We start from the raw sequence: 24,142 nt of genomic DNA on the forward strand, positions 1-24,142 counted from the left end.
TTGGCATCTTCTTGGTGGGGTGGGGCAGGGGGCTGGGGACTGGGGAAGAAGGGGCGTCGAAGCCAGGCTTTCCCGCTATCTGCCCTCCCCGCCCCCGACGGAGGCCTCCCAGTGAAACGTGTTCAGGCCAGAGCACTGCCCCGCTAGTTTGCCAATTCCCCGGGAGAAGAGGCCAATAAAAGTTGTTTTCCCTCCTTTCTCGGGGTGGGGGCGGGGTGAAGAACGGGGAAACTGGAGTGCCTGGAGTTGGACCTGGGCCTCGATTGGAGGGTCTGAACTGGGTGCTGCTTGCGTGTTCTAGGGACTTAAAAAAATTTTCAGGTTTTAGGATTGTCACGTCACCGTTTCTACCCACATTTGAAATGTTATCGATTCTCTTCACATTGCAGAGAATCGTGCCCGGGCGTATAAATCATGGGATGGTTTTGGAAGCTTATAGACCCTAAACAATGCTGTTTGTGTGTGACGATAGCGAATTATTTGTTGTTAAAGTTCTTGTTAAGATGATGAATAATATAGCTTATTCCTAATCGTGGTCGTGACTAGAAAGGACTATATTTTGCATTTTCTTAGGAAATACAGTGTTTGTGAAAGTATTTGAATTGGTATAGAGAAAGTTCAGTGATTTGTGATTTATGTGGAATTTGAGTATGGCTCTACCTTTTAGTTTTCCGTGTATGTTTTTAAGAACATTGCAAATTTTGATGGTGAAATATACCTAGGGAAGTATACACAACAGTGAAAATAAAAACGATTTGTTTATTGTATGATATATTGTACTGTATTTTCATATTTATGGTGATTTCAAATTTTAAAAAATTGCAGAAAGGGGAATATTGAAAGATCTGGGAAGGTTGTCTGCTTGCTTTTGATTTTTGTGAACACTTATTGTTTGCACAAATTGCTTGCTTTCTAAATAAAGTTCTGGAAGCCTACAGGTGTTCTGCTAATTTTTTTGTTTATATTTTTCAGAATGTATTTTAAATTTATTCAAGTGGTTTACCAATGGTCATTTTTACAACCAAACTACTTTTGAGTGGAAATTTCTCAGTATCCACTTTAGTTTTGATGTTCTGACAGAGTTAGGAGATAGTGAAATAGATGTGAAATGTGGGAAATTATGTTACTTGGATTCCTTCCGTTGAAGACAGTAATATAATTACTGTTAATTTGAATGGTTCTTTTAAAGCCTTAAGGGGGACTGTGGTGTTGGGGAAAGAGCCCTGGACTGAAGTTACATGAAACATTCTCTAGGTTTGTCATCTTTAGGGTGTCACTCTTTGAGCTTTACTTTCTTCATCACTAAATTGAAGGTACTGAATTATGTGGTAGTTGTTAAACAAGATGTGTATGAAAAAGCTCTTTTTAATAGTTAAAACTTTAAACATTTTATGCAGTTTTAGCCTTTTCCCCTTGATTCTGGATCTGTATATCTTCATAATCAGCGCTGTGAGATCTAATGCACCCTGAGGAAAAAGATACATCTCTTTGTAGCCTGGGTGCAGGGTTACAAAAGCACCTGGCTCTTAGGGGTCCCAAACAGACTAGGTCCAGCCACTTGCTGCTGACAAAATCCAAAGGCAGAGAGACGAAGGTAGTAAAACAAGAAAGGAGTTTGTTTCAGTGAGGCCAACTCTGGGAGAACTGCTTCTTCCAAATGCTCAAACTTCTTCTAGGTTTATATAAGGAAAATGTGGATCAAAGATGGGTGGGTACATGCAAGTGGGCAGTAAGGTCGGGTCAGTCACTCACTGTCTTAGGGTACGGCACTTGGGGTCTTGGTGGCTCAGGGCAGTCCTTACTGCTTGTTGGTGTAGTTTGGTTCTTATGAGGGAATGTTTTGCCGGTAGGGTGTTTTGCCTGAGTTAAGAAATGAGCCAGAAAGAGGAGCTTAATTAATAAGCAAGTACAGACTGAAGTCAAAATGGAGGTAGCTGAAGTCCTGTTTCATCTTGCCTCTTTTTTCTTTGCTGCTTAGTCCTGTAGTGGGGCGAGTGTATTCATTTTCTTTTGGTATATAGCAAAGTACAACAAATTTAGCAGCTTAAACAACACCCAGTTATTGTCTCAGTTTCTGTAGGTGAGAAATCTGGGTATTTTGTGGCTGGACTCTACAGCATCTCACCAGATCATCTCATCAAGATGTCAGCTGTGGCTACAGTTTTCATCTGAGGTTCAGAGTGTTCTTCCAGGTTCAGTACTTGCTGGCACAATTAATTTCCTGGAGGCTGTAAGTCCCTCTTGCTAGCTTTTGGTTATGTTACCACTAATCCACATAAGTAGTTCACATGACTACAGTTACTTTTATTAGACAACCAGGAGCCAGTCTCTTTGACTTCCTCTGTCTTTGACCTCTAGACTCTCCTTTAAGACCCCTTTTTAAAGCTCATCTGGTTAAGTCAGACCCACCCAGCATAATTACCTTTTGGGCTACTCGACTGATTAGGGACCTTAAATACATATGTAAAATCTATTTGCCATATAACAACCACTGGAGTGATGCTATCCCATTATATTTACAGGTCTCCCCACAGTCAAAGGGAGGGGAATTACAGGGTGTGGGTCATTGAGGGTTCTTAGAATTTTGTCTGCCATTGGGAAAGAAATATTTTTATGTTTGCCTTCTTAGAATCTGGACATATGTAGGAGGATAGTGCAGAGGGAGAACAGTAACCCACTTGACAAGTTTACTCATATTTATTTGTCTTTAAGCCTTTCCCGTATTTCCTGGTATCTCACTCTAAGTGCCTCTCTCTGTGAAAACATTTGTTGCGTTTAGAGGAAATGAAAAACTAAAATCAAAATAAAAAAACTGTAGGTAATAAGAAAGGCAATAGGAGATTAGGTGGTTATCATTATTCCTTGATACCTGTTGTGTTGCCCATTTTAGAGATGAGATTAAGTCTCATAAGGTAAGAGATTTTAATGCATAAGATCATGCTCCTATCAAGTGACAGGTAGATTCATACTTGTTGCACCAGGCAGTTGTGGTGTGATTAGTCCACAGTTTGTGAGGAAGAAATTCTTATGAAAAAGAATAGTTATTTGAAAGCGTTAGAGTGGGGATATTATTGGTGGAACAGAGAAGGTAGCAGAAGTTGGGTCATGGTATGTGGGATGGCTTGAGTCTAAGAAGAAAAATATTTTCAAGAGGAGACGATTAGTTTTAGTTAAGGATATCGAGCTTTAAAGAATATAACCAAAGAGTTAAAATTGTGAGGAGATACAACTTAATTTCTTAATAGAGGGGATATAGTAGGGGCTTGGTAAATCTTTGTTAGCTGAATAAACATATAAATCTTTGAAATTAAGATGTCTCTAGCTACTGTGTCACTCCTTAGAGAAAGATAGAAAGCAGAGACCTAAAAGAATGCTCTTGCATAAGCCCTAGAATGAGATGACTCTTGAGATGGGAATTGTGGTAATGTCTCTAGAGAAAGAGAGGTCAGTTTTCTGTCATTTCAGTAGTTAAGAGGATAGCATCCCAGCTTTCTATCTTAGTACTGGGAGACACCTTGTTTTATTGAGAAGTGTGATTCTTTTAAAGTGAGCTTTAAGTAAGTCATAGATCAGTTGGTTTTATAGAATCTTTTCTCCATATAATTGACCCCTTATTGCTTCCCTCAGGTTTTTTCCTTCCCCTCATCTAATTCTGTTTTTGCCAGTTTGTGCTTGAAGGACATCTCAGGTCCTATTTTCATAAAATAGATTCCTTTGTGCTGTAGGGCCTAAATGGTGCCCTGATAAGTTGCCCAAATGTCTCTGTAGAGTTTTGCTGTAATGAAACAGCTATAATAACGGCTTTTAACTTGCTAGAAGCTCATAGTTAACAAAAACATTTTATATTGTGACCCGGTACAAACACATACACAATGGAAATAAAAGTTTCATGAAGTAACATTTAACCTTTATGTAGTGCCCTCTGATATTTTCTGGCTTTGTTTTTTAAATTAAGAATGTTGGTTGCAACTCACCAGATACCGTGACTCAGTTGGAAAAGCCGTGAATCTTGGTAATCAGAATAGTATAAAGTAAAATCATAAGAAGAAATCATTTCACTTCTATCAGATTGGTAAACATTAAGCATTCTGATAATATCAAGTGTTGGTGAGAATGTGGAGAAATTATACTCCCACTTTTGGCAGGAGTATAAATTGACAGTCATTTTGCAGAAAAATTTATTTATCTAGTAAATTGGAGATAAAATATGAATAAAAATGTTCACAACCTTGCTTGCAGTAGCCAAAATTTACTTTTTATTTATTTATTTATTTTTAAAGATTTTATTTGTCAGAGAGCGTGCGCGCAACAGCAGGCAGAACGGCAGGCAGAGGGAGAAGCAGGCTCCCCACTGAGCAAGGAGCCTGATGCAGGACTTGATCCCAGGGCTGTGGATCAAGGCAGACACTTAATTGACTGAGCTAACTGGGTGTCCCAGTAGCCAAAATATAGAAACAGTGTCCATCAGTGGTAGAATGTATAAATAAATGGTGGTTTTCAAAAGGTAAAAACAACCTTGATTCCTACGTTAATTTCACGTGGTCACAGAGTATTATCCTTTTTATGTTTAATGTTAGGGATTTGGGGATATTCATGAAGGATATTGCTTTGTAGTTATCTTTGGTTGTAATGTCTTTGTTAGGTTTCAGTGTAATGATTATGATGGTCTCAGAAAATAGGTTGGGAGATGTTCCTTTATATACTGAAAGAATTTGTTTAGCACTGATACTAGTTCTTAATTGAATGTTTACTAGAATTCACCAGTGATACCATCTAGACTTGGAATTTTCTTTGTGGAAAGACTTTTGGTAACAGTCAAGTTCAGTTTTGTTAGTAGACCTGTGACTAGTCAGATTTTGTTTCATCGTGTCAGTTTTGGTAAGTTGTATTTTTAAAGACGTTTGTTCATCTTATTTCATTTATTGATATAATTGTTTACAAGGTTCCCTTGTTAGCCTTCTAATGTCTATAGGATCTGTAGTGATATCTCCTCTTTAATTTCCAGTGTTGTTAGTGTGTTCTTTCTGTTTTTCTTGACTGGCATCATTCTTTTTTTTTTTTTTTTTTTTTAAANCTGAGCCGAAGGCAGACGCTTAACCGCTGTGCCACCCAGGCGCCCCTTGACTGGCATCATTCTTACCAGTATTATCTTTTCAAGTAATAACATTGCTAGTTTTCTCTATTTATCTTCTCTATCTCATTTGTTCTTTTCCTTATAACTTTCTGTCTTCCACATGTTTGCTCTTTTTTTCTAGCGTCTTAAAGTGGAATCTTAAGTCATATATTTCAGGCATTTCTTGTTTTCTAATTTAAGCATTCAAAGCTATCACTTTTCCTGAAAGCACTGCTGTATTCCACAAATTTTGATATGTTGTATTTTTGTTATCAATTTGAAATAATTTTTAATTTGCTTTGTAATTTCTTCGACATGTGGATTACTTAAAAGTGTTTAATTTTCAAATATTTGGGATGATTTTAGGTATCTTATTGATTTCTAACTTAATTTCCTTTTTAGGTCAGAGAATATATTCTGTATGATTTTAATCCCTTTAAATTTATTGAGCCTTGTTTTATGGTTTGTCTTGGTAAATGTACCTTTCACAGTTGAAAAGAATGTGTTGTGCAGTTGTTGGGTGTAGTATTCTGTAATTATCAATTAGATTAAGGTGTTTTGGTAGCATTTTCAAATCATTTGTGTATTTGCTGTGTTTTGTGGGTTTTTTGTTTGTTTTCTTTTGGAGGGGGATGTAGTTTTATCAGTTGCTGAGAGGTTAAAATATCCAACCATGACTTCAGTCGTTGTTGTCTTTTTCTTGCAATTGTCTTCTTTAGTTCTGTCAATTTTTGTCTCATGTATTTTGAAGCTGTGTTATTAAGCACATAAGTACATAATATGTCTTCCTGATGAATTGATCTTTTTATCATTTGAAATTCTTTCTCTCTGGTAATACTCTTTGTTTTGAGGTCTACTTTATGAGATGTTAGTATAACCACTTCAACTTTCTTGAGCTTACTGTTCCCATTATGGATCTTTTTTCACTGATTTACTTAAAAACTCTTTTTCTTTGTGTTTCACTTGTACCTTTTAAAGGCAGCATATGGTTTTGCTTTTTCTTTGTTTCTTGTCTTTTTTTTTTTCTTTTAAAGATTTTATTTATTTATTAGAGAGAGAAAGCACAGGCAGGGAAACGGCAGGAAGAAGGAGAAATAGGCTCCCCGCTGAGCAAGGAGCCCGTGCAGGTCTTGATTCTAGGACCCTGGATCATGACCTGAGCCGAAGGCAGACGCTTAACCGACTAAGCCACCCAGGCATCCCGTATTCTGCTTTTTTCTGATAATAAGGAAGTAGAATCTCTCTTTCATTTATAGTAAACATTGATTATGTGCTAATGCCTGTCATGAATGGTTGAAGGCCTGAAATTTTATCGTACTCGAAGGCTAACAAGTTAACCTGCTGCAGTTTAATGGATGCTGGTAGGAGACATGAGGCTCCTTGATCAGAGAGAACAGTGCACTACAGCAATAGCAGTAGTGGCAAGTGGTGGTGTTCATACTGCATAGTATCCTGTAGTGTTGTAGACTAATTGTGCCAAGACCATACAGCTAATAAATGACAGAATCAACACTTGCATCAGATCTCTAAGCCCCAGTTTGCGCACACTATGGTAGTGTGAAGATCTCACCTGCACATGCAGTGAGTTGTGTTACAGGAGATGAATCTCAAGCTTAGGAGAACTTGAGTACTTATGATGGATAGTAAGCATGCTTCCTTTCTCTTTTCTCTGGAGATGCTATTTCTCTTTCCAAGACTGTTCACTATACAGATGTTCTTGAAAAGTTTGGGACACAGGCATTCAGTGCCTCTGTTTTCAAGACATACAGAAAAGTAAGAGACCCATGGAGAATTGTCTCCCAGAGCTGCCCAATGAATTTTCTTAGTTTTCCCTATGTTGTTTGTGATTAAGTTTTCCTTGTATTTCTCACATGGCTGTAGTCTAGCTTCTCAGCTCTATATCTGTAGTGTGCTTCTCTCTGAGTTTATGCTTTCAGCAACTTGGATTACATACTTGTATCCTAGCCCATCTCACCATGCTTTGTCCTGGTGTTATATGTGTATAAGAAAATACTCATTGAGTATTTACTATGTACCAATAAACATTTTACAACAATAAAGCAACAAAACAAACTAACAGGAATAACACATGAAATGCTGTGTTATGTGGAGGGGGTTAGGTTCAAGATACTTCGGAAGCATAACTTGCAAAATCAAGGGGAAATGCCCTTCTCCCTTTCAGTTCCTCCCAAATAACAAATACATTATGTGCTGGAAGTCATAAGAATCAGGAGAGTTTTTCTGCAGAATCCCTTTATTTTCTGATCAAAGTAACATTAATAATTAAATATTACCTGTACTGTTTTTAGTCTCGCTGGCAAAATTTCTCTTCATAGGTGTTGAATTGGTTTAAAGGTTCAGGTAGACGTTTGAGACACCATTGCCTATCTTCTCAATCTTAGGCAGACAAAATGTGCCTTATACATAGTCAAGCATGAACATGACCTGGTTGTCTCTTTTGAGGAACTTGATTCCCTCTTTTATTCTAAAGCTCTGTTGACCCTGATTGTACCAGGTTATTATTTTTCCTATCTCATTTGCAGCACTGAGAGGTAGGCTTCTTCTGTTCTCTAGTAGCTATAGTATAAAGTAGCAAATGTGCAGAAATTTTTATGACACAACACAGGATATAAAAGCTAAAATTGTCATAAGTTGTGGTCTACTTTATTGTTCAAGCTTAAATTACATTTTGGGAAGAAAATGCCTTACCATGTATCTTGCGTTGCTAGGGATAGTGAAAGGAAGGAAGTACTGTCACATGATAAATGGCTAAGAAAGCCATTGTGCAAGAGAGTTCCTGGCACCTGAGTCACACTGCCTGTGTTAAATTCTAATGCAGCCCCTTCCTAGGTATGTGAACTTCGGTAAGTTCTTTAACTCTGTTACCCTCAGTTTTCTCATCTCTAAAATGGGAATAAAAACATACTTCTGTCATGGATTGTAGAAGTTAAAAGAGTTAGCTTTTAACTAGTAGACTGTATTGTGTCACACATAAATTCTAAAGATGTTAATCTTATATTTAAAAGGTGAATAAAATTATAATATAGATAAATAACGAGGTTACTTTCCAGAAGCAAAGCATTTTAATCAGTTGTTTCTTATCAGCACATAGACCTAGCAGTAGATTAAAACTTTAGTAATGAGAATTGTCAGAGGATGGGATATTCTGGTCAATTGAGATGAGGATTATAGCCAGAGTTTTCTGGTGATTGTTAACATATTTCAAAAATTGGGCTCTTTTTTCTTTCTTAAGAATGTATTGTATCCTGGAAAGGTAATGTAATGCCTTCTTGGTAACTGAGTAATGTTGATGGCCATATCAGGATTATTATTTAGAAATACTAGTTTTGCATGTATAATTTTGCAAACAGAGACTAGGAATGAATTTTATCAAGAGCAGAACATGTGTTTAAAGTTATCTCTTTGAGTAAGTACCTAGATAAAATGATAGATGACTGCTTTTTCCTGTCGTAAAAATGGGGTACAGAGTACAAAACCCTGGTTAATGTATATTTTTAAGTTATGGATACTTAGTATTTTATTTTTTATTTTTATTTTTTAAGTAGGCTCTACACCCATCATAGGGCTTGAACTTATGACCCTGAGATCAAGACCTGAGCTGAGATTGAGTCAGACGCTTAACTGACTGAGCTAACCAGGCACCCTATTTTGTATTTTATTTTATAAGTGTAAAGGAAGCATGGTTATAGGAGAGAGAAAACTAGTGAAGGGTTAGAGAACTGAGTTTTAATTTATAGCTCTACCACCAATTAGCCGTGTGTCTTTGAATCATTACTTCTCTGGACCTCAGTTTCTTCATTGTAAACTTAGTGTCTTGGATCTGGTTTCCAAAATATCTGTAAATTTTTTAGTGTCTGCCGAAATAATCAGGAAATCAGCTCTGAATCAGATAATGCAGAGGTTTTGATTTGAAAGCCTTTAATTTTGAAAAACCCAGGTTTTTCAAACAGGCTCCTTTTGTTTGCCTTTGATCTCTCATTGGTTATTAGAAAAGTTTGTGCTTTCTCCTAGCTGATACGTATACAGAACAAAACGTTAATATTTAGATAGTATTTACAGCTTTCGGTGCCAGCTATGGGTGTGTTTGCTTCTTTATTTTTGAGAAAGAGATAGATTAGCAAGTGTTTTCATGTAATTTTATTCATTGTGAGTTATTCATACATTTATTGAAATCTATAATGAGCCTTACACTTTGGGTATAAAGACATTAAAGCATAATTCTTGTTGTTCTGTGTACAGAGAAAGCAATTTACGACTCAGAGTTTAGGTGATACTTTCTCCAAAAGTCCTTTCCTGATAGTCTGATTGCTCCTTCTTTCCTCTCTCTCCCTCCTTTCCTAATATCCAGGGTTGGTCTAAGTGCTCTTCCTTTGTGTTTTAGTAGTAATGTTGTTCCATGGCTATCATGACTGATTGTGGAATTGGTGCTCTACTTAAAGGTGTCTGGCCAAGGGGGTAGGTGGCGGCTGAAATCCAGATTTTATTCTGCTTGACAGACTGTCCATTTGCTTTTTTTACTTTTTTCTAATTCACCTGTCCAAAGGAGGCCTTTTCCTCTAATTCTTACAAGAGAGTCTGTGTATGTTAACATTAATGTATGATTAAGAACATTCTATAGTGTTTCTTTTTTTTTTTTCTAGCCGTTTTATATTAGGTAGTAAGTGCCTTGAGGTGGTTTGTGGAAGTCAGCAAATACTTCCTGAAGGTGAATTCTTATATCAGTTTTGAAAGAAAAGTGGAAGTTTGCCAGTCAAGAATGAGATGGTCGTGATAGGAATGCCATTTTAGGTGAATATAAAGGGACCAGGTTGTGATCTAGGGTTGACCAGTGGGTTCTCAAAGTGTGGTCCGTGCACCAGCAGTGTCACTATTATCTGGGAGCTTGTTAAGAAATGCATATTCTTGGACCTCTCCCCAGTCCAACTGAATTAGAAATTTTGCAGAGACCAGCAGTTTTTAACAGGTCCTCTGGTGTCTCTGATACAGGCTGAAGTTTGAGAGGTACTACTATAGCCCACTTGTTGAGGAAGCATTAGTTCAGTATGTGTTCAGAGCATTGGTTACCTATGGAGGAGTGATTAAAATAAAGAGCTGTAAGTAGTGATGAGAGTTCCTAGTGTGTCAAACTGAAGAGTTTGAATTTTGTCCGTAGGCCAGTGTCTACACATTAGAATCATCTGGGAGCTTTAAAAATATACCAATGGCTTGGAACTACCCCAGATCAGCTGACACCAAATCTCTGAGTTTCTGATGCATAGCAAGGGTTGCGAACTATGTAATTGTCTGATTTGGTTACTGATTATAATAGTGTATATGTTTATTGAGGATGTGTCAAACTATGTTAAGTAGCATAAAGTAATTAAATAGCGCAGCAGTCTTATTTTGGTATTATTCCCATTTCACAGTTGAGGTAGAGGGGTTAAGTATCTTTTCCCAGTATTACTTAGCTAGGAAGTGATGGGTTTGAGTCCAGGGTTTTGTGACTCTAAAGTCTAATCTCCTAAAGCAAATCTTTTTTTATTTTTTAATTTAACTTAATTTTTTATATTTTTAAAGATTTATTTAATTCAGAGAGAAGAGAGAGAATGAGCAGGAGGGGCAGAGAGAGAGAAAGAACCCCAAGCAGACTGTCTGCTGAGTGCGGAGCTGGCTGTGGGGCTTGATCCCATGACCCTGACCCCGAGATCAGTATTGGAGCTGAAACCAAGAGTTGGAGCCCCAACTGACTGTGCCACTTTGGTGCCCCCAAAGCAGATCTTTTTTTAAAACAGGGTTCATGAACTTAGACTGGAAAATATCACATCTTTATCTTTACTAACCTGTGAAGTTTGGCATTATGTTTCATTTTGTATGTGGGCAGCAAATCACAGTTGTGCTAGCATACCTGTGATTTTGTTACGAATAGAAATAAATATTTTCATATTACAGATGTTGTAGATGTCCCAAAATACCACTTATCATAATCTGTACTTTAAAATCAGGCTAATAGGGACACCTGGGTGGTTCAGTGGGTTAAGCATCTGCCTTCGGCTCAGGTCACGGTCCCAGCGTCCTGGGATTGAGTCCCGCCTCAGGCTCCCTGCTCAGTGGGGAGCCTGCTTCTCCCTCTCCCTCTGCCTGCCACTCCCCCTGCTTGTGCTCTCTCGCTCACTCACTCGCTCTCTGGAAATAAATAAATAAAATCTTAAAAAAAAAATAAAGTCAGGCTAATAGATGCAACTTTAGATCTTTTATTTACTGTGTTAGAGAAGCTTATGTTACTGTGTCACAGATTTGCTTTTTTTAATTTGTTAATAATTAATATAATATGATTAATAGTTAATTCTTTTTCTAAGCATGGTACCATTTGCTGACCATTTGCAGAGAGAGAGTTTAGTGGATAGCTTGATGCGTAGGGTGGACAGGGAATGAAAAAGTCCATTTGTTTGGTTATCTCTCAGAAAGAGATCCTTAGAGATACTCTCTTCCTCACTCTTCTTTGACTTGTTAAATAGGACTGAACCCCAAGTTCTTCATTACACATCAAAGTTAATAGATTAAAAAATGCTTTGGGCCTAGAGTGCTTTTTTTCTAAGCACTTCTTAAATTAGAGAAGAAAATGATATGTGTTATCTTACCAGGCATTCTTTTTCTTTTTAAAAAAGATTTTATTTGTTTTTGTTGGGGGGGGGCACGCGTGTGTGCTCTAGAACACGAGTTGGGAGGAGGGGCAGAGGGAGAAGCAGACTGCCTGCTGAGCTGGGAGCCTGATGCATCATTTGATCCAGGGAGCCTGGGATCATGACCTGAGCCAAAGGCAGATGCTTAACCGACTGAGCCACCCAGGCACCCTCACGAGGCATTCTGACTATCCTGTGGTCTGATAGAACTTTCTGCAGTGATGTGTATGTTTTATATATGTGCTGCCTGGTATGGTAGTTATTAATGAAAGTGATGCAAAGAAGCAAAATAGTAATAGTAGTTAACAGCAATTAACAGCAATATGATAATATTAAATAATAATAGCTAATAGGTTTTCTTACATATCAGACACTGTTCTAAGCATTTTAATATGTTATGTAATTCTTACAGTAACCCTGTGAAGTGGGTGCTATTGTTAAGTCTCAACTTGTAGATGAGAAAAGTGAAGCACAGAGAAGTTCATGATTTTTCAAAGGTCACATAGCTAGTAATTAGCAGAAACAGGATTCAGACCTTGGAAGTTTGGCTTCCTTTATGTTCCTTTTGTAATACACTTTCCTCAAACCACCAGATGCAAATACAGAATACTGTCAGAAGTAGTATGTTAGAGGGAATTTCAGATAAATCATTTTGTTCTAATTATTAACTAAATATTATGTAATACTTTATAGTACTTTGACCTTTGTTATTATTTGAGTCTAATCATGAGCTCAATTTACTATTTTTTTCTATAAGTAGATTTGTTTTAGATGTAGTAGGCATTTTTAGTAACCAACACTGGTATTATTAAACAGCAGTTTAGATCCCTCCCAGGTTAATTTAAAGCTAGGTTCAAAAATGAATGTTAATATGATTATTCTGTTTACTGACACTAATTGCAATGTACTTCTGAGGTCATTTTGTGATGAATTGGTTTTGGTTAATGGATATTTGGCTTCCCTGTTCAACATATATAAATAACTTAAGCTATGTTAGAACCCAGTATGTTATGTTTGTGGAGGTCCAGAAGTGGGAAGATATCTTTTAGGGACACAGTTTTATTCTTAACATATTCAGAGCAAGCTGGTGGTAGAGTGAGATTAGAAGGGGCAAGAGAAGTGGCTTTTTTTGTGGCGCCTGACTGGTTCGATCAGTAGAGCATGTGAGTCTTGATATCAGGTTTGTGAGTTCAGGCCCCACATTGGGCATGGAGCCTACTTAAAACAACAAAATGAAGTGACATTTTTCATTTATCTGCTATAGGCATTTGTGCTGTACATACATAGCCATCCTTTATTGAATACAGATTGTTTATCAAACATTTTCAGTTTTTTAGGTTTGTTACATATGACATCTAATCTGTACACAGTTCTTCAAAGAATATAATGTTGCTAAAGATATTTTACAAATGAGGGCTTTGTTAGGCTCTTCCTTTCCCTTCCATTCTCTTCCCCTCCACTTCAAGGGGAAATGGTGGTAAATATAGGTGGGGAATGAGATGGGGTGGTGCCGAAATTATCACTGGTGCCAACTCATTTGGTACTTAAGGTTCTTCAGTTATAAATCATTTCATTTTGGCTTGATATTAGAAATAAGACAAGGTGTTTGTGCTCATGTGAGAGACAGTCAATAATCAGGTAAACATAATAGTCATATACTGATTATGCTATATTGATGCATTTATTAATAAATGGTATAAAGGGAATAAATTAGTTACTGTGATAGGTAATAATGGGATACATACATACATACATAGTATCAGGAAAGGCATTTTCCAGGACATGAAATTTAAGCTGAGACGTGCACAGAACCCGGGCAAGAATGGTCCAGGCACAAGGAAGAGCAAAAGCAAAATCTCTAGCAGAAGTGGCTGTGGTATTTTAGGAAGTAAGAGAAGGTCATAGTGGCTAGAGGAGCATAATGCAGGAATGGTGTTAGTGGCATCACATGAGACTAGAGAGGTAGGCCAGAGTCTGGATTATGTAGGGTGAATTTGGGTTAGTAAGGGCTCTAATGAGTGCAGATTTTATTATAAGTAAGGTGGAAACCTTTGGAGAGTTTTCAGCAGAGGAACCGCTAGAGAACCACACTAGTTCAGTGGTTCTCAGCAGGTATTTTGTTTCCCAGAGGACATTTGGCAATGTCTGCAGACAGTTTTGGTTGTCGCAACTGGGGGGTCATGGTATATGCTACTGGCATTAATTGTGTAAAGGCCAGGGATGCTGCTAAACATTCTCCAGTGCACAGGATGGCTCCCTACAACAAGGAATTATTACCCCAAAATGTTAATAGTGCCAGGGTTGAGAAGTTATGCTCCAGCTCCTGTGTGAATATTTGATTGTAGTGGGGGTGGAATGGAGGAGGGGAGGGTTAGGTTATATTGATGTCCAGGTGACAGATGATAGTGCCTTGGTTTATGGTTATAATAGGGGTAATGAGATGTGTTCTGATTCCATGTGTGTTGTAGAGTAGAATAGGTGATAAGGGAGAAGGATGAGTCAAGAATTTCCAAGTTTCTGACTTCAATAATTGAATGAATTGTGGTGCCATCCCAAGATGCGGAAGACTGGAGGGAAGACCAAGAATGAAGGGTTCTGATTTTTAAAATCTTATTTCACAGAATCTGAGTTACCATTAATAGAAGACACAACACTATTTTACATACAACGAGAAGGAAACATATGCCATAATGTCTGTACAGCCTATAATTGGTCACACCAGCCACTCATTTGTTGAAATTTTTCATCTCTTCTCAGAGATTTGACAGTTTCTTTTGCCTTCATTTGCACTACTTGGCATGTGATAGCTTGTCCTTTAGTATATATTTTGCAGCAAAATATAATCAGGTTCATCTGCTTGTGGCTATTCTCATATCCCATAATTCACTTCATTGTTGCTTTACAAGAAAACATGGAATTAGGATTACTGCTAGCAATATTGAATGTTTGATTTGCTAATCTGTTTTTGTACTTTTGTACATATTAACTGTTCATGTCAATGCCAAATTATAGAGTATTTTAAAAGACTTTGAAGGTATTTAAAGTCAACATGCATGAAACTAACAGTGCACATAACTCAGTTGATGACATGGTGAACATCTGTAACTTGAGTTTGTGGTTGAACGACGACAGCTATGTTTAGTTACTGTCTATCTAGCACAATTGTAAAATGCCTTTGATTGTGAGATGTATCTTTACCTCAAAAATGTTAAAATAAGGGAAAAAATATACACGCAGAATGGGTGAAATAGACTAGATGGTGTGAAACTTCCTATAACAGTCCATTTTACGTATGATGTGAGTAGAAATGGATGAATAGCACTACTGATGGTAGTAGTGTTAATAGTATGAATGGTTTTTGTGTTATGGAAGCTTACCTTTAAGGAAATCACTGGAAGGTGAAAATTTGCATTTGCCATGAACTGTTCAGACAGTGTTAGAATTTGTTGAATGGGTAAAGAGGGCAACAAATAAATAGTTCTTAGGGAATATTGTATAAGCTAAGTGATAAAATTAAAGTGATGAAACTGTGTACATGTTTGTTTTGAGAGGATATGCCAGTACTAGCAGAACAATTAGTACAGAGTAAAGTTGTAGGCAGCAAATGTATCTTAATTTTGGCCAGAGAACCTAACTGCCATTTTTTCATACTACACTGTAAGTTCTAGTTTAATTTACGTAGCTTTGAAAAACCAATTTGCTAATAGTTGTGCTGCATTGTGTTAAAAGGATGGTAACCATCACCTAAAATAAACATACTGAAATTTTATTAACAAAAGCAAAGTTCCGTACATAAAATGGTGCATGCATGCATGTGTGAGTATAATTTCTTTGATGTACAAAACCCAAATCTTTTACCACTACTACCCTTCAGTAGGAACACAGCTGTGGCACTTTAGTCCAAGCCATAGCCAGACATCACAGAAACATCAGGTAGGTCCTCCCGTCAGGTCTGATAGTGATTTTTTTTTCCTAATTAATTTCCCCAAATGATCATTGGTCTTTGTTTTTTAGAATACCTTTTCAGAGAAAAATAACCCATTGGTTAAGTTGCAGATACTCTACAACGACTTTATTTTACCTGTTTGGCACTTAATTAAGTACTACTTGCACTATGAGAAATTATGATAATTTAGGTGTGGCTTTCTTTACTATTCTGTGTCTTCAGGGAAGGGACATGATTTTGTGTGCTCCATAGTACCAGAGCACAGTGCTGGGCAAAGTAATAGACATTCAATAAATAGTACTTAGATTCAACCAAATTGAGCAATTTAGATTTCTACTGAAGACTATGCTTGATTGTTATACTTTAAACCTTTTATTAAAAATTTTTTTTTTAAGATTTTATTTATTTGAGTAACAGAGCATGAGTGGGGGGAGAGGGAGAGAAAGAGGGACAAGCAGACCCCTTGCTGAATGGGGAGCCTGACTGGGTTTGGGGGGAACTAGATCCCAGCGCCCTGAAATGATGACCTGAGCTGAAGTCAGACGCTTAGCTGACTGAGACACTCATGTACCCCTACTTTAAACCTTTTAATTAGAGATTATTGCATTATAGCTTCAGATACGCTGACATCATTCTTTCCTGAGCTGCTTTTATTGTGCTGTTTGTTTCTAAATCTTTTCAGTGACCTTTTTCCTGTCTTCATTCATTCATTCATTCATTCATTCATTCATTCATTCATTATGTACTGTTACTGACCAGTTTCATTCTAAGTTCAAGCTAGACAGAACTTGGAAATAGGAAATAATTTTGTCATATGACCTCACTTTAAGCAGATACACATGCAGAGATTCTTGTCTATTAAAGGGTCTTACGCTGATACGTGGGGTGACTGATTTGATTATAGTAAGGTTTTTGATAATGGTTCACTGGTTCACTAAAAAGTTTGGATTTTGGGGTGCCTGGGTGGCTCAGTTAGTTAAGTGTCTGCCTTTGGCTCAGGTCATGATCTCAGAGTCCTGGGATTGAGCCCAGTCTTGGGCTCTCTTCTCAGCAGGGAACCTGCCTCTCTCTCTGTCTGTCTCCTTTTGCCCCACTCCCCTGCTCTGTTCTCGCTGTTTCTCTCAAAATGAATAAATTAAAAAAAAATCTTAAAAATTTGGAAGCTTCTTTTGTTGATTCAAAATATCATTGGATTTACATAGGAATGTTGAGGAACATACAGATTTGCAATTTTAATACTTTAAACATTTGAACTTTTTTCCATTTGGAAACCTCTCTAGTTCTCTCAAGAAAGGAAATTTGAATTGTTAGGAGCATTTCGTTTTCTAAAATAATAAGAAATAGTACTTGGCTGTGAAAAGCCTCTTCATGAATTTTTGCATATGTTGAACTTTTTGAAAATTTTTAAAAGAATTACATATTTATTTTAGAAAGAGTGCATGTGCGTGAGGAGGGTATGGGTGGAGGGAGAGACTCAAAAGCCAACTCCCTGCTGACCCTGGATCCCAGGTGGGGGGAGGGGGCTCAAACTCATGACCCTGAGATCATGAACTGAGCCAAAATCAAGAGTCAGATGCTTAGCCAACTAAGCCACCCATATGCCCCGGAATTTTTTTTTTTTTTTTTTTTAATAATAACATAGACACAGAGGTTTTTTTCAGTCTTAAGGAGTCTTTTAGTCCTATGATAGCTTTTGTTGCCCTTCTGCCTTAATTTTCTTATCTAGCCTGGAACCTTATTTAGCTTTTGAAATATGTTGAGCTGCTTTGCACTTTTGTCTCTTTATTGTATTGTCTAATAGCCACAGATCAGTTCATCTTTCTTATTTCTGTGTACCTGGTTCTGAGCTACTAAGCACATCTGGAGAAAATCACATCTTTGCAGACTGGAGCCACTAAGTGTTCATGCTCTCAATTGGACCCTCAGCATTATCCAGTAAACCTTTTTTTATTCCCAGTTCTTTCTCATTTCTCATAGCAGTTATTAAATTTTTTTTACTCTCTTATAGCACCCTTACTTCATTTCTCTTTCTCAGTAGATGACCATATCTAGTCATTGAGAAACTTGGATTTAATTATTATTTTAGTTCCGGAAGATGTTGAGATGATTGAAATGAGGCTAGATAGAGATTACCCTGACGTTTGCTATGCCTATCCCATGGAAGCATACAGCAAACCAAGATACAAATTTTAGAACAAAATTTGGGATAATGTATCTTTGGGGTAATTTTGGTTGAGTCTATTGTGGGCTAATTGTGGGCTAATTTTAGTATAAAATCATTTTTTTCAATTACATTTACATTCTCAGAGTAGCTTTGTGTTTGAAATTTAAGATTAAAGGAAGTTCTTTGTTGTGTAAGAGGTTCCAAATAAACATCTTATGATAACTTTAAAAAATTGCAGTAGAATGTATTAATACATAAAATACACTGCTTATAAGCTTGATGAATTTTTACCCATGTAATCTCCTAGATCAGGATATAAAACATTTCCAGCACTCCAGAAAGTTTTCTAGATCTTTTTTCAGTTCTCTCCCCACCATCCCCCACACCTGTTCCAACCTTTGTAGCCACCAGTTAAGTTTGTACTTTGTCTAGCTTCTTTTCCTTTAACATGATTTTTGTGAGATTCATCAATATTGTGGCATGTATCAGCAATTCTCTTTTTATTCCTATGTAGTATTCTGTGTGAATATACCAAAATGAATTAATTTATTCTTTCGTGTGTAGACATTTGGGCTATTTTCCTTTTTTGACTATTGTGATAGCTGTTGTGAACATTCTTGTTCAGGTTTCCTGGTGAACATAAACCCTCATTTCTTTTGGAAAATTATACCTAGAGTGGAATGGTGAATTGTAGTGTACTTTTCAATACCACTTTTATAGTGGAACCTGACATTAACTTTACCCTACCTACCCATAAGCAGTGTAATTCCTTTTGATAAAGAATACAAAAAGAGCATTAAATAGATTTTGTAGCAAGATTCTAAAAGAAGGTACTTCTTGGGGCACCTGGGTGGCACAGTTGTTAAGCGTCTGCCTTTGGCCCAGGGCATGATCCCAGCGTTCTGGGATCGAGCCCCGCATCAGGCTCCTTCTCTGGGAGCCTGCTTCTTCCTCTTCCACTCCCCCTGCCTGTGTTCCCTCTCTCGCTGGCTGTCTCTCTCTCTCAAATAAATAAAATCTTTAAAAAAAAATAAATAAAAGAAGGTACTTCTTTGTTTTCATTTACTTATGAAATTAAAATTCTTCATTTGGTTCTGAATTAAACTACTTATTTCTGTTAGTACTTCCTTAAGTATTGGTTATAAATCTTTTATTCTTTTATTCAAATTTGAACATTTTTCTCTGTTATGGTCTGTTCTGATCCCTGTAAGATGATCTTTCTTATTTGTTAGAGGACTTCTCTGACTGCTGATAAGACCAGAAAATAATCATTGGTTTTCCTGGCAGAAACATAGGCCTTTTTGGTTTTATTGGGTTGGCCTTTTAGAGACTTGCAGTGAATGAAATAGAAGAACTATTGGATTCAAAGACTAAAGACCTGGATTTTGTAAGTTACTTTTGTCCTTTTGTAAATTACTTTTACCTCACTTCCTCACTTGTATTGGAATAAACATCTATGTCCTGGTCATTTCAGAGGATGGTGGCTAGTAAATGAGCTAGTGTAACAGTGCTCTGTAGACTATGAAATATGAATATAAGCAGTTGTCTTTTTGGGGGGATATTTTGTATATTTGCAGATTTCTAAGCAGCATTCTTGCAGTTTGTAAAAGAAAATATAAGTTATGGTTTTCAGAAGCATGGAGCAGGGCAGTAGAGTGTCTTCGTTGAAGGCTTACTGCCCGAAGAGTCAGTTGTGTTTTGTGTTTTTTTTTTTCTTTTTTTTTGCATTTGGGATTTTCTATTTTTTTTTTTTTTAAAGATTTTATTTATTTATTCGACAGAGACAGCCAGCGAGAGAGGGAACACAAGCAGGGAGGGTGGGAGAGGAAGAAGCAGGCTCACAGCCTGATGTAGGGCTCGATCCCAGAACACCAGGATCACGCCCTGAGCCGAAGGCAGATGCTTAACCGCTGTGCAACCCAGGCGCCCCCCGAAGAGTCAGTTCTAAGTGTGGCAGGTACTGATGAACTATGTACCAAACTCTGGTTCTCAGAATTGATATGTTCAGAAGTTCAGTTTATTATTTACATCTATTAGTGATGTAGGTTTCAGGCCATTTCAAGTCCGAAGAATAAACCCAGGGTATCATATTATTGATATGCATTGAGAAATGTTAATTTTCCAGTGAAATAGTCCACCTGTGTTCACCTATCAGTGCCTTCTCTTGTAGGAAGACCTATATCAGACACAGATTATAATCTGAAGATTGACCAGTAAACCTGGAATGAACCCAAAGTGAGTTGGATCATTTTAGTTGCTGGTGTTGAGCTGTGATAGCCTGACAAATCTGTCTGCACTATAGCAGATCTGGGTCAGTACACTCTATCCAGGGACAGTGTTGGAGACAAACTGCCAAATTTAATTTGTGAGAACACTCCTCACTATTCAGTTAATTCAGTTTCAGCTTTCATATAGTCATGGACATAATCTGGGTCCTGCTTCCCATGCTATCTTCTTTGGATTTTGTGTATTTACTTTCTTCCTTCTGCAGATCATTTATCTTATGTTTAAGTCTTCCTGATTTAATCCTCACCATAACTTTACCTCAGTTTAAGAGAACCTTTTCTGTGTGTCCATATACTGATTCACTAGTGGATGGAATGTATTCTTGCAAAGTTGAATAAGATATATATCGCTTCCAGTGCACCCTTACTTCTGGATGTAGGAAGAATATGGATTTTGTAGTCAAGCCTGGATTTCAGTATTGGCTCTACCATCTATTTAGCTGAGACTTTGGTCAAGTTACTTCTTTAAGATCCATCTGTCTATTCATCTATCATCCCAGAGGCACCATAGTTCTCCTTCTCATTGCCTCTTTCCCCTTCTCCATCACAATTATGTAATTTACATAACAGGAAATACTCTCATTTTTAAATACATAATTTAGGGATTTTTAGTTAATTTTCAAAACTGTGTAATCATCGCCAAAATTGACTTTTACAGTATTTCCATCACCCTGAAGAGAAACTGCACCATTTGCAGTCACTTTCCTACTAAGCTATTTTTTGTATCTATAAATTTGCCTTCTTGGGACATTTCATATAAATGGAATTATACAGTATATAGTCTTGTGTTTGACTTCTTTTCATTTGACAATGTTTTTAAGGATGATCCATCCTTAAAAAAGTCCTTTCGGGACTTTTTATTGGTGAAGAGTATTCCATTTGTTTATCCATTTACCAATTGACAGACATTGGAGTTTCCACTTTTTGGATGTTAGAAGTAATGCTGCTATGACCATTTGTATAGAAGTCTTGATGTAGACATATTTCATTTCTCTTCCCTTGATACGTAGGAGTGGAAAGAATTGCTGGATCATATAGTAAATTTATGTTTGGAATTTAAGAAGTTGCCAATTTTTTAAAATGGTTATATCACTTTACATTTCTGTTTACCAATGTATGAGGGTTTCAGCTACCCTATTCTTTTTATCAGAATATTTAGGATGTCTGATTAGATTTCAGTATCACACATGACATTAACTGCTATCAATGAACAAGAATCATAGTATCACAGGATTTTACTACTTCAGCTAGGGGAAAAAAAAATCCACCTAAAATTCCAGTTATATCAAATGGAAAAATATAATGCTGAATATTTTAAGAGCCTAGGTTTTCTACTAGGTGAATGGGATTACTTGAAAAATTTCAATACAGAAAGAAAAATTTCAATACAGGAAGAAAAATTTCAATAAAGGACTCCATAGAACAGCGGTCAAAATTTATCACTTTATTAAAAACAATAAAAAAAGACTTTCAGTTATAGAAAACTTAAAACATGTAGATGAAGATAGAAGAGTTTAGTGAATCCTCACATACACATCATGCAGCTTCAGAATTGTTCTCATGTCCAGTCTTGTTTAATCTGTATCCATATCAGCAAGCCTCTCCCCCATATTATTTTGAAGCAAATCCTAGACATCTTAAACATTGCCATTGTCATATTTAAAGCTATTAGTAATTCTTTATTAATAAGAATTTATTACTTTTTTTTTTTTTAAGATTTTTTATTATTTATTTGACAGAGATAGAGACAGCCAGCGAGAGAGGGAACACAAGCAGGGGGAATGGGAGAGGAAGAAGCGGGCTCACAGCAGAGGAGCCTGATGTGGCTCGATCCCACAACGCCGGGATCACGCCCTGAGCCGAAGGCAGACGCCCAACCGCTGTGCCACCCAGGCGCCCCAGAATTTATTACTTTTGAAGAGTGAGATGGAGAAGGAAAAATTTAAATGTTTATCTTTATTTAAAAATAGAAACACTTAAAAAATAGATTTCCAATCTCAGGAATTGGAGTGCATTTAGATAAATACATGAGTTAGTTTTGTTTTTGTTTGTTTGTTTGTTTGTTTGTTTGTTTTTTAAGAAATCTCTTCCTTTTTAGGGGATTTTTAGGTTGTATATCTTCCTCTCCTCGTCCAGAGCAAAAAAATCAAAATTTTGAGGGAGGCTGGGTTATATTATCAGTTGGTTCATTTACATGAGAATAAATATCTTTGGAACATAGGGTGAGGTTAGAAGGAGTTTGCCACTGTTTATTTGTTTGTTTACTTATTTACTTATTTAGTAGACTCCACGCTGGGCATGGGGCTTGAATTTACTAGTGACCCTGAGATCAAGAGTCATATGCTCTACTGACTGGGCCAGCCAGGTGCCCTGGAATTTGCCATTTCTAATAAGAATTCACTTTATTGTTGCTTTAGGGAAATTATTTTTATCACTTACATTCAAAATTCATTGCTTTAAAAATTAAAAAAAAATTTTAAAAAAATTTTTGTTTATCAGGGAGAGAGCGCACAAGCAGGGGGAGTGGCAGGCAGAGGGAGAAGCAGGCTCCCTGCAGAGCAAGGAGCCCAATGCAGGACTGATCACAGAACCCTGGAATCATAACCTGAGCCCCAGGCAGACACTTAACCAGACACTTAACCGACTGAGCCACCCAGGCATCCCTAAAAATTAAATTCTTGAGTGTTACTTTCTATAACATGACTCCTGATTTAGATTATAGATTCGATGGATCCATAGTCTGGTTTTTTGGATCCCGGATCCATAGTCTGGTTTTTTTGTTTGTTTTCTGAAAACGCTACAGTTTTTCTTTTCCTGATATGTAGAATTGATTTTTTTTTTTTTAAGATTTTATTTATTTATTTGACAGAGACCACAGCAGGGGAGCTGCAGATGGAGAGGGCAAAGCAGGCTCCCCACTGAGCAGGCTTGATCCTAGGACCCTGGGATCATGACCTGAGCTGAAGGCAGATGCTTAACCAGCTGAGCCACCCAGGCACCCCTTGATTTCTTGTTAGTACGAAAGTGCCTATAACATCAAAGTCAGTGGTACCTATTTATGGTAAATGTGGGCTTTCATTTTAGTTTCACTACTTGACTCAAATGTGCTACTCTGCTTTTTTGGGCCTCAGTTGACTTGTGACATGGATATATATATATATATATATATATATATAATATCTGTTCTTTATTCACTCATTGTCCGAAGGATAAAATGAAATGTTAACTAAATGCACGTGGAGTATTTTTTGGGTGTACATGTTAGGGCAGGGTTAACAATACTGTGTGGCTTTATGCTCCATGCATTTACAAAAAAGAGCAGAGAAGTGGAGACAGAGTGCAACCATTTAGTAAGTGCCTGTGATGTATAATTGTGATAAGCCATTTAAACAAATTCGCACTTAATCCATAGGACAATGCTGGAAAGGATATATATTATCTTCTTTCCAAACTAAGGCTCAGAAATGTGAAATGATTTGCAGAAGGTATATATTGTTTCTCCACTTTGCATATGAGGGAACTAAGGCTTGGAAAAGTGTAATAATTTGGATAAAGGCTTACAACTAGTTAGTATCCGAATTTGGGCCCAGGGCAGCTTTAATTTGAAAGTTTATGTTTCTTTCTACTATGGACAGTTGTATAGGAGGGAGAGAATGAACAGATGTTTTTTTTTTTTTTTTTTTTAAAGATTTTATTTATTTATTTGACAGAGACAGAGACAGCCAGCAAGAGAGGGAACACAAGCAGGGGGAGTGGGAGAGGAAGAAGCAGGCTCATACGGAGGAGCCTGACGTGGGGCTCGATCCCATAACGCCGGGATCACGCCCTGAGCCGAAGGCAGACGCTTAACCACTGTGCCACCCAGGCGCCCCTGAACAGATGTTTTTTTAACCACCTCCCTCCCCCTTAAGTGTTGAAATGTTAAAAGCTGCTGTGGCCAGTTAGCTAATTAGA

The 24,142-nt window shown here is 37.2% G+C and overlaps 1 protein-coding gene across 4 annotated transcripts in view; it reads left to right on the top strand.

Moving 5' to 3' along the window:
• STAG1 (stromal antigen 1) overlaps nt 1–24,142 on the top strand; it is a 414,808-nt gene that overhangs the window by 650 nt on the left and 390,016 nt on the right. The window contains exon 1 of one of the 4 annotated variants that reach the window (XM_011231802.3): nt 7,879–7,977. The exons of the other annotated variants lie outside the window; for them this stretch is intronic. The gene's annotated coding sequence lies outside the window, so the exon portion shown is untranslated. Of the gene's footprint in view, nt 1–7,878; nt 7,978–24,142 lie in introns of those variants that run through there. 4 annotated transcript variants of the gene reach the window in all.

Source organism: Ailuropoda melanoleuca, chromosome 6, assembly GCF_002007445.2.
Source record: "Ailuropoda melanoleuca isolate Jingjing chromosome 6, ASM200744v2, whole genome shotgun sequence".
Classification (NCBI taxonomy): Eukaryota; Metazoa; Chordata; class Mammalia; order Carnivora; family Ursidae; genus Ailuropoda; species Ailuropoda melanoleuca.